The sequence below is a fragment of the Lithobates pipiens genome, unplaced genomic scaffold (assembly GCF_037356315.1).
Source record: "Lithobates pipiens isolate NorthernLeopardFrog02 unplaced genomic scaffold, aLitPip1_a1.2 Scaffold_22, whole genome shotgun sequence".
Taxonomy (NCBI): Eukaryota; Metazoa; Chordata; class Amphibia; order Anura; family Ranidae; genus Lithobates; species Lithobates pipiens.
In genome coordinates this window covers 452220-463610 of record NW_027507784.1, presented here as the reverse complement: position 1 = coordinate 463610, position 11391 = coordinate 452220, and positions in this window count along the sequence as shown.

Here is an 11391-nt window from a genome sequence, read left to right as displayed (position 1 = left end):
TTTTTATCATTTTTTCCCCACATATAGAGCTTTCTTTTGGTGGTATTTAGTTACAGCTCGGAGTTTTATTTTTTGCTAAACAAACAAAAAAAGATGCAAAAAAATAAATAAATCATGTTTAATAGTTTGTTATAAAATTTTGCAAACGGGTCATTTTTCTCCTTCATTGAAGTGCGCTGATGAGGCGGCACTGATGGGCTGCACTGGTGGGCACTGATAGGCTGCATTGGTGGGCACTGATAGGCTGCACTGGTGGGCACTGATAGGCATAGTTAAGGAGGCACTAATAGGCACAGATAAGGCAGCACTAATAGGCACAGATAAGGCGGCACCGATGGGCACAGATAAGGCGGCACTGATGGGCAAAGATGGGCACAGATAAGATGGCACGGATGGGTGGCACAGACGGGTGGCACGGATGGGTGGCACTAAGGGGCACTGATAGGTACCACTGATAGGTGGGACTGATGGGCACTGATAGGTAGCTCTGATAGGTGGCACTGCTGGGCACTGATGGGCGGCACTGCTGGGCACTGGTAGATGACACTGATGGGCACAGATATGTGGCACTGGGGTGCAGCACCTTTGTTGAGGCAGATTGTGAGCACTGCTGGGTGGCACTGTGGGCACTACTGGGTGGCACTGTGGGCACTGCTGGGTGGCACTGACAGGGGGGACACATTTTTTATTGATGTGGCACTGGCAGGGGACAGGTGGGCACTGGCAGGGGGCAGGTGGGCACTGGCGGGGCTGGCCGTGATCGGGACTGATGTCCCGATCACGGCCGCCGGTGATCGGCTCTTTTTTTTTCTCCTCGTGCTGTCAGCATGAGGAGGAATAATAGCCGATTACCGGCTCCGTTGTATCACATTATCAGCTGTCATTGGCTGACAGCTGATCACGTGATAAGGGGTCGGGATCGACCCCTTGCACGGATCGGTGATCAGGCGAGTCTCATGGACTCGCCGATCACAGAGCGCGCCGCACACGCCCCTCAGGGGGCGCGCAGGCCGCTCGTGCCCGGAAAAGGAGATCCGCGCTGTAGCCGTCATTCGGCTATAGCGCGGGTCTCAAGTGGTTAATAATACCGCAGGTATCTTACTAGTCAATACATGCTGCAATATACATTAAATAAATAAAATCGTTCAACTCAGAAAGTGTCCATATACATAAAGAACATGAAACTGAAGTGGAGTAAATCTTGTGTCCCGTCACCCGGTGAATTATGGTAAGTAGCCGACTCACCGACTCACCATGACCCCTTTATTTAAAAAGAAAGATCAGGTGAAACTTTGGCAGGTTTAAGGAACTGCCGACCTTGATGGAGAAACTCTGCTTAAGTGTACCAGGAGTAATGTTTCAATCCACGTTTGCTTTTAGAAGTGTCTTGTCTCGGCACTAGAGAGAACGAACGTTATCAGACCGGGTGAGTTGGAACCTAGCCGTGCCGCTTCCGCTGCTTGAATTGGCGCGCGTTCCACCCCCTGGATCTCGGGAAGCAAAAGTTCGGACCAAACGATGTGACCGGAATGCGCCTCGACGTAATGACGTCGTCAGGAAGCGCCCTGACGATGTCATTACGACGTCACCATAGTTGATCACAATAAGAATATGTGATTGCAATATAGCGAGATACTGAATGCTCAATCAAATCTTCATATTCCCTAACTGGGAATAGTGAAAAATACACAATAAGGAAATATAGGTGTTCATACACTGACCTCACCTACATACACTGACCTACCTAAAATACACTGACCTCACCTACATACACTGACCTACCTAAAATACACTGACCTCACCTACATACACTGACCTACCTAAAATACACTGACCTCACCTACATACACTGACCTACCTGACATACACTGACCTCACCTACATACACTGACCTACCTAAAATACACTGACCTCACCTACATACACTGACCTACCTGACATACACTGACCTACCTAACATACACTGACCTACCTGACATACATACACTGACCTCACCTACATACACTGACCTACCTAACATACATACACTGACCTCACCTAACATACACCTACCTACCTAACATACATACACTGACCTACCTAACATACATACACTGACCTACCTAACATACACCTACCTACCTAACATACATACACTGACCTCACCTACATACACTGACCTACCTAACATACACTGACCTACCTGACATGCATACACCTATCTAACATACATACACTGACCTCACCTACATACACTGACCTACCTAACATACACTGACCTACCTGACATGCATACACCTACCTAACATACATACACTTACCTCACCTACATACACTGACCTACCTGACATGCATACACCTACCTAACATACATACACTGACCTCACCTACATACACCTACCTAACATACACTGACCTTGCCACCGAGATCTTCTTCACTCTGCCATCTGCCCCCAGCACAGCTGGTCATCAACAATACATTGGTGCAGTCACTGACAGATCTCACCCAGCCGCTCCTCCGCTGCCAAGATGATCTTTCCGAGCGCCAAGCGGGGATCTCAGTGATGTGGTGCGGCGCAGCGGCGGCATTGTAATTCCCGCCTTCTGGAGCCTGCAGCTCCTATGGTGGATGTCACACGTCCCGCGGTCCCACCATTCGACCAGTGGGACGTCCATTATAGCTCCAGAAGGCGGGACCTGCTAGGTCACTCGGCGGATCAGACTGGTCCCCACTCGGCGGCGGCCGGCGGTGCTTGGGGCTAACAATTGGATGAAGCCTTCCTGAGACTCTGGGCTTTTCGGGGACCCATTAGGGGCTCCAGCCCTCCCTAGCCACCCCCTGCTGACACCCCTGACTCCTGGATGCATAGAAACAACAAGATGCTAGCGGGATGGCGCTGTGACTCCTTACCCCTATACGCGTTACGTGGAATGGGCTGCTACACCACTGTGACTTCTTCAGGAAGTCTCCAGCCCTTACTGAAGAAGTATTGTTATTGTAATGAGGTCTTCTGTGTTTTTGCTTATGAGAATGTGTATTGTCTGCAGTTAGAGTGAAGTCGACAAATCTGGTCTGCAATGTGACATCGGAGTCATCCAGGTGGATGGGATTAGCCATGGGTCAGCCCTACCTCGCTAGCTAAACCATTGCGTGATGTTTTTGGCTACATTTTTGGGTTATTGTGCATGTAGGGACTGGAATTTTTTTACTCTGTAATCCAGTGGTTGTTCCCACTTTTACGGGCCGTTGTTTGTTTATATGTCATAAAATGTAATAAAAAAGTAATTTACAAAAAAAAAAGATTCCTATGTTCTAATAGTTGAATTGTCCTATTGTTATTACCGCACCTGCACAGTGACAGATAGCTAGGCCTGTGCTCCTGTATGTGCCTAGTGGTCACCTTCCAGAAATATTAGGATGTGAACCTGTTTATGTAGAGTTTATATGCAGCTCCTGTTATTTTTGTTGATCTTGTTGAGACGGGAGTCACTTTGAGCTTACCTTGGAGCGCACTGGAATCTCCTTGTTCAGCTCCCCCGGCCCCTCCTATGTGTAAATCATCCTGTGTCTATTAGCAGTGGTCATCAACCCCGTCCTCAGGACCCAATAACAGGCCGGGTTTGTAAGATAACTGAAATACATCCCAGGTGATATCATTTGCTGCTCAGTGATTTCCGTATACTTGTCTGCACCGCCCCCAAGGTAATACATAAAACCTGGCCTGTTAGTGGGCCCTGAGGTCAGGGGTGATGACCACTGTATTAGGGGCACAAGGTGACCGAGATCCCTAGTCTGATCTGCACTAATCAGACTCACTGTACAACCACACTTGAATATTGTATGTGTGTGTGTATATGTGTATATATATATATATATATGTGTGTGTAGCGGATGACATGTTGGACAAAATGTCACACGCATGTAAATTTAGTTTTTGCCTCAGAACAGTAGTGGGGTTCTGAGGGTAATTACATAGGTTGGCCTTGACATCAGTCTGGCCGGGCCGTGTTGGAAGTTCTGCCTGGTCATGTGAGCGGTGAGGTGCACATGACAGGCCAGAACCAGGCCTGGTTGGACGTTTTGAGTATCAACCTTCTCGGAACCAATCAGTGGGAGTGCCGGACCCCGCTGGGGAGTCTGGGGAGGGGTACTTAAGATGTGTGGGTCATGTGTTTAAGTGAGGAGTTTGTGAGGCCCGTGTGGTCTGATCTGGTTCCAGGACCGGGGTAGCTCCATGAGGGGTCCCGGTCACGGGGTGTTCGACATCCCGCAACATGTTCCTGTTAGATTCCCCCAATAGACCCGCCTGGTCTGGGGTAGGGATCCGTCTGTTCCCGAGTCTCGGAACCGGCTGGTCCGAGGCGCAGTAACTGAGGGAGGATTCAAGGTGTCCGGGTGTCCGGGTGTGCTCTCGACTTGGAGAGGCACCGCAGCTCGTGGAAGTGACCAGGGAGGACTCTTTGGAGGAGGACCAACAAGTGGCATCCTGAGAAGTTGCTGGTTACTGAGTTGGGAAGGATATTGACAAATTCACGTTTTTTCCAGTACCATTGACGAGACAGAGAACGTTCCGGGTACTGAGGAAAAAGATTTCTGTTCACCCTTAGTTACAACTTGTACATGTTTGTAGGTTTGTTTCAAGTTTTGAGTCAACGTGCTGACTGCCATGATCTCTGGCTAGAGGTCTGTTCAGCCTTGAAGTACCCAGCTGCGAGTGGCTACTCTCTGGGTGGAATTAGAGACTTTGCTAGACCTGCAGTTCAAGGTGCCCGAGTTCTTCACCCCGTGCCCTCTGTTCCCATGAGAGACTGTGTTATTGGAAGTTATCACTGCAAAATAAAACCTTCCAAAAGGACTTTATTGGTGTCAGCATTCAAGTTGTTGGGTATCAACCCTGGGAACCCCTAGACATGGAAGAACCAGCCAAGCGGAGGTAACCGGTAAGCCCAATAAGTTAAGGCCGCCCTACAAAGGGTTATGGCCGCTACATATATAGCGACGGTATGCGAGGTGAGGTCATCGGTAATCAGTATGACCCCTTTCCCACCACACCGCCCTTTGCGTCCACGGTAAAACGCAGCTATTTTTAGCAGCGTTTTACCGCTGGATTTGCGGCTCATTTCGGCCGCTAGCGGGGCGCTTTTATCCCCGCTAGCGGCCGCGAAAGGGTTAAATCCGCCGGCAATACGCCGCAATAGTGGCCTTTTGCCGGCGACATTACAGCGCTGCCCAATTGATTTCAATGGGGAGCAGCGGTGGAGTAGCGGTAAACACACCGCTCCTTCACCGCTCCAAAGAAGCTGCTGGCAGGACTTTTTTCTGACTTCCTGCCAGCGCACCGCTGTAGTGTGAAAGCCCTCGGGGGGATCACACTACACACAATGGTGCAGCTTCTTTAGGGCGGATTGCAGGCGCTATTTCTAACGCTATAGCGCCTGCAAAGCGCCCCGGTGTGAAAGGGGTACATGTTTCACCTCACATTCGTTCTATTTTAAGAGTCTGAGCCGGAATCCGGCCCAGATTTTTTCTTGCCTCTATGGCAGGCTTGGTTCTGGTCTGGGCGTTGTGGTCCATGCTCAGGTGGACGTTAAATGACCCGGAAGAGAGCACAGCAGGGCTCTGGTTTGAGACTTAGAAGGGAAGAGAGAGGAGCTCTGTTTGTTTGGATTGAAAAAGAAGGTTTTCTTTACCTCGTGTTTTGTGGGTGACGGGGACTAGCCCCACACCGTATAGAGAGCAGGCTACTTTTTCGTTTAGCGCCGGATGGCAAGGATTTACTTTACTATTTTTGTTTATTTTTATTGTTTTTCAAATAAACAGTTCCTGTTCCAGCTTTGCCTAGTTCTTGGTTGTAATATGCAGCAATAGTATCTATACCTGGAGGAAGCGGTATATATGACGGAAGCACTCACGTGGAGTGTGGGGACGTCCCGTTACACCCGTCCCTTCAGGTCTCAGATTCTATAGCTTATTTTTGGTCAGGACTCAATGACCAGCACATGAGGGTTTACTTTACTATTTTTGTTTATTTTTGTGACTTTGCGAACCACGTGTAAATAAAGCTGGCAACCCGCCAGATTTTAAAGAAATGGCCTATTCTGACTCCGATTGTTGTGAAGCGACTGTCCCTCTATGCCTGGCCTGTATGAGATATAATCACTACGGACAATCCTCATCAGATAGTTTGAACTCGCCAAATACCGATTCCATCCAAAAGATGCTTTTGAAAAAATCCACTGGAAAAAATCCTCAATAAAGCCGAGTGGGACTATATACAAACACAGCACCCACGCACACCTACCTTTTACTCCTTGCCCAAATGACATAAAAGTATGACACACCCTTCAGGCATGTAAAAATTGAATAAATCGATATAAGGGCCTCGTTCCAATGATACAAAAATTGAAAAGAGAAGAGAATGTACCATCATCCAAATTTGATCGAAAAAAGAGAGAAGGTGGGGAGCCTGGTTCCCATATCAGACCACCCAGAAAAAGGATTGAGCTAACGGACTATTGCAGTACATATACAAATATGATCAAACAATTAACAACAATTGAGTTGGTATACACGGTGACGTAGTTCGACTAGTTTCGCTCCAAGAGTGAGCTTCTTCAAGAAATATATACGTCTATGTTGTAATTATGCTTTTTCATAGACGTATATATTTCTTGAAGAAGCTCACTCTTGGAGCGAAACTAGTCGAATTACGTCACCATGTATACCAACTCAATTGTTGTTAATTGAATTGATTGTTTAAATAAAATTAGTTTGTATTTTACTTGTGTCATATCACCTTGTTTGATCATATTTGTATATGTACCGCAATAGTCCGTTAGCTCAATCCTTTTTCTGGGTGGTCTGATATGAGAACCAGGCTCCCCACCTTCTCTCTTTTTACACCCTTCAGGCAGACATATCATCTCCGGTAACGGTTCTCAAACGGAAAAACGTAGCAAATTTGTGGATGGGTACTTGCATCCCCATGTCCTCAAACTTCCAAGCTACATCCAGGACACCCCACACTTACTTCCGAATCTGGACGGGCTAAGTATTCCTTCTGAATTTGTATTAATGGCCATGGATGTCGAAGCTTTATACAGCTCGATTCCACATGACAAAGGCCTAGCGTGTATACTACATGTCATCTTCCAGAACAGTCAGCTTGAGCCCAAGACCAATGAGTTCCTTCTGGCTGCCCTTGAGTTTATATTGTCTCACAACTACTTCACGTTCAATGGGTCCCACTACCTCCAGGTGCAGGGTGTCATGATGGGGACTCCTTGTGCCCCATCGTACACCAATCTGTACCTGGGGGAGTGGGAACAAATGATACAGCAATCCGCATCTCTTGCCCAATACATTAAGAATGTCGCAATGTGGTTTCGCTACATTGACGACATTTTCCTGGTATGGAATGGACCTATTGAACTATTGCCAAAATTTCTTGAACAACTTAACATCAATACTTTCAACTTGTCTTTCACTATGACTTGGAACAAGGAATCGATCACATTCCTTGACACGACAATCCATAAAGATATCAATGGTCTACGAACTACGAGTCTGTACAGGAAACCCTCTGCAGGGAATTCAATACTTCATGCCAGCAGTTTTCACCCTCAACCCCTTATCTCCGCAATTCCCTACAGCCAATATTTAGGAACCCAAATTGCACGGATGACACAGTCTTTAAGAAAGAGGCAAACCTGTTGAGATCTCGACTATTGGCACGGAGGATACTCACCCAAATGCCTCAAAAAAGCCTACAAGAGGGTGTGTAAAAGAACCCGTGCGGATGTACTGTACAATCCCTCATCCAAAAAAGGTAAACCCCACCCCATTTCCATCATCACCAGATTCTCTAACCAACATCCGGCTATCAAACAGGTTATAACCAGATACTGGCATATGCTGACAATGGACCCTCAGATTGGTCCATTTGTACCGGTGGTCCTGGCCTTCACTTACAGACGAGCTGGTTTCCCTTCAAGACCAGCTAGTCTGTCGTGAATACAAGGGTGGTGGCAAACTTGACCCATGCAAGAATAAAGGGACTTTTTCCTGTGGGAGATGCAATTACTGCAGATTTTTGAACACATCCCGTAACATTACCCTGTCTAATGGTGAAAGATTCAATCCTAGGCATTATGCCAACTGTCAGACATACGGGGTTGTATATCTCCTCGTATGTGAGTGTAACAGTTTTTACGTAGGCAAGACCATTCTGGCGCAGGTCATACAAACACATCATATCTATGAAAACCTGTAATCCCAATCTACCATTAGGCAGACATGTCACCAAGGTGCACGAGGGCATTTGCCCCAAATTTTCCGTTTTGATTATTGACTGTGTGCATAAAGGTATACGTGGAGGAGATACGACCAAGACATTACTTCGGCTTTTTAGTGATGTTTTTAATACTTTTAACCAGTATGCGTTCCTGACATTCCTGTTTCTTGTTTCATTTTTGTTTTTTTCTTATATATTTTGTGTCACTTGGCTCTGCACTACGATGTCCTGGTCCGGGTCTCTTGGTCTGGGATCGATCGATTGGCTTCCCTCACTCAGCGCACGTGGGCCGTCAGATGCGCTATTGCAGTGCAGGCGGCCTCCTATGCACGGAGAGGCGTGGACACCTATGGCTTCCCCACCCACCTGCGCCGTGAGTCACTGACGCGGGTTTAGGTCCCCCCCCCCCTTTGGGACACTCTGACATCACGTGCTGAGTGTTCCGCGTCATCATGCCCGGAAGTGTGTGGTATCACACGCCGGCTGCAGGATGCAGATGGGCTGCGTTTCTTCCGCACAGCATCCTGGTGCCACTGCGCCCGGAGGTGTGGTTTTCACACACCGGCCGCCCCATTCCATCTATGTGCATTTACTGCGCAACGGGGGCCAATTTGCGTGTCAGCGGCTCGGGGGGCATCCACTATCCTTCACTGGTTCAGGTGGGTCGTGATTTGCAGTACCATTTAACTGCTGCTGTGTCCACATCATCAGTCCTGCTGTTACTGGCTGGTCGTCTTGCTTGGTGCTTGGATTCAATTTTCATTTGGAGCAATCACCCCTTCTTTGTGTATAGGATAGCTTCCAGCTGCCCATGTCTTAGCAGTTCTATGGGATTTTATATCCCACAATTGTGGTACATTTCTACAGACTAATGTCTCCTCTCCCTTAGGCTTACTACAGTGCAAATTGGAGCTCTGCGGCAGTTCGCAGAGGCTGTGCTGGAATTGAAAAAGGGGTTCACACCTCCTGTGCCAGTGGAACCAAAGATGGTATGTGACTCCTACCATCTGCAGAAGATGACACCTGCCGATGATGTTGAGGCAAACCTTGCGAATTTTGAGATTCGCTGTCCATGAAGGATGGCCAAAAGAACAGTGGGCGGGTCTGTTGGCCCCATTTCTGATAGGAGAATCTCAAAAAGCCTATTTTGACCTGAAACCAGGTAAGGCCCAAGATTATGAGACTCTGACGACAGAGATACTCGCATGCTTGGGTGTCACCATGGCAGTCTGGGCCCATTGCATGCATCAGTGGACCTATTTCAGCAACAAGCCACCCCGTTCTCAAATGTTCCACCTGGTCCACCTCATCAGGAAGTGGTTGCAGCCAGAGACCATGGCAGGCCCTCAGATCGTGGAGCGCGTGGTAATGGACCGGTATCTGCGAGCGCTCCCTGCTGCTCTGAGGAAGTGGGTCAGACGGGGGGACCCCAAAACTGCAGCCCAATTGGTGGACTTAGTGGCGAGGTACAGTGCTACTGAGGATTTGGTGAACCTGTCTACACCCAACTTCGGTGTGTCTAGGGGTGCAAGATCGCCCAGCAGTTCTGGTAAGACTGTTTCGGGGGTTCAAGAACATGGGGAAGTTAGATAAGACTGTTGTTACAGCTGATGAGACTATGGGTCCTAGACCTGGAGACTGGCCAAAGAAGGCAGGAAGGTATTTGGGACCCTTTAAGAGGACTGGGGGTAGATCATATACGGTTGATTTGAGTTTGAAGGCCTATCAGATATAGTGGTACTGTGGATACACTACATAAAAAAACATGCCACGTCCCGATATTTGAATTTACTAAAGAACTCCTTTCACGGCAGCCCCGGTGTGTGGCCAGCAATGTGGGGTGTGACAGTGGGGTCACTTTGGACACAGGGTGAATAAAAGAAACCCCCGATATGGTCTGTGATAGCCATATTCAAGGCTGTATATACATTGTATATAGATTGGATGTATACTGTATATGGGGGTTAAGTATCATTGCTGTGAGGAATTAAGTTGTTTTGCATTTCTATTGTTCATTTAAGTCTGTCCTTGTGTGTATTGTAAAGTGCCAGACAGACTGGCTGCCACCCCTTTGTGAAAAGATGTGTATTGGGTGGGATCGTTTGAAGCCTAGCAGACGTCAGGATGAGGTGTTGAGTCTTGGGATGTGTGGGTGGAGCTGGGCCCTTGTTCATGTTAAAGCATGGGCCTTGAATTGTGTATAAAGTTACAATGTTTCTCATTAATAAAGTCATTCCTACTACAGAAGAGACAGAGTGCGTCTCGTCTTTTTGCCAGAGGGGTCGGCTCCTATAGGAAAGGGTCGTTTAGCTGTGGATATTGGTAGCGAGTGGAAGTGTGCCTAGGAGAGGGAACATCGTAAACGGCGTTAACCCCCTTTATATTAGGGGTGCCGTTACATGGGGGAAGGCCTTTTATCTTATTATTATTAGCTCCTATTGGAAACTATTGAGGGAGACGAATTTTATACATTAAGGTTGTTTTTTATTTCTAACCACCCACTATGATATAATCCTCCCCTTGTTGGGGTACCCCGGGACTGTTGCAGCTGGAGGAGTACAACCCTTGGAGGATTATCGGTAAGGGTAACGCCTTAAATTTTTTATTATTATTCCTTTTCTGGAGTTTCCTGTCCCTTAGCTGTATGCCTTTCAAAGTTTACACTACTACCCCCACCTCTGTATAGATGATCCTTGTTTATCCATAGGGAATAAAAACGGCATAATCTCCTGATGAAGCGTTTCATGAAACGCGTAACATGTATGTAGAGCACCCCGGAGCCGAGTCATCGAGGATGCACTGTTTTTGTAAAAAAAAATTTAAAAAATTTCCTGTTTTTTTGATTCGTTTTTATTTTCTCCAACGTTATATATTATAACAAAATGGAAATGTAGAAGTCATTTGTTTACCCGTGATGTACCATACATTGTAATCATTATGCTCTGAGGCATTTCATGTATTTTTTTTTGTTTTTGGAAATAAATATTGTTCAAATTATTTTTAAAATTTGTGTCTATGCCTAAAAAGTCCATCACCGTCAACACTAGTTGTCTTGTTCTTTAGATCATATACGGTGTTTCTGTTGACAGGCATTAGGGCATGTTGCTGCAAACTGTC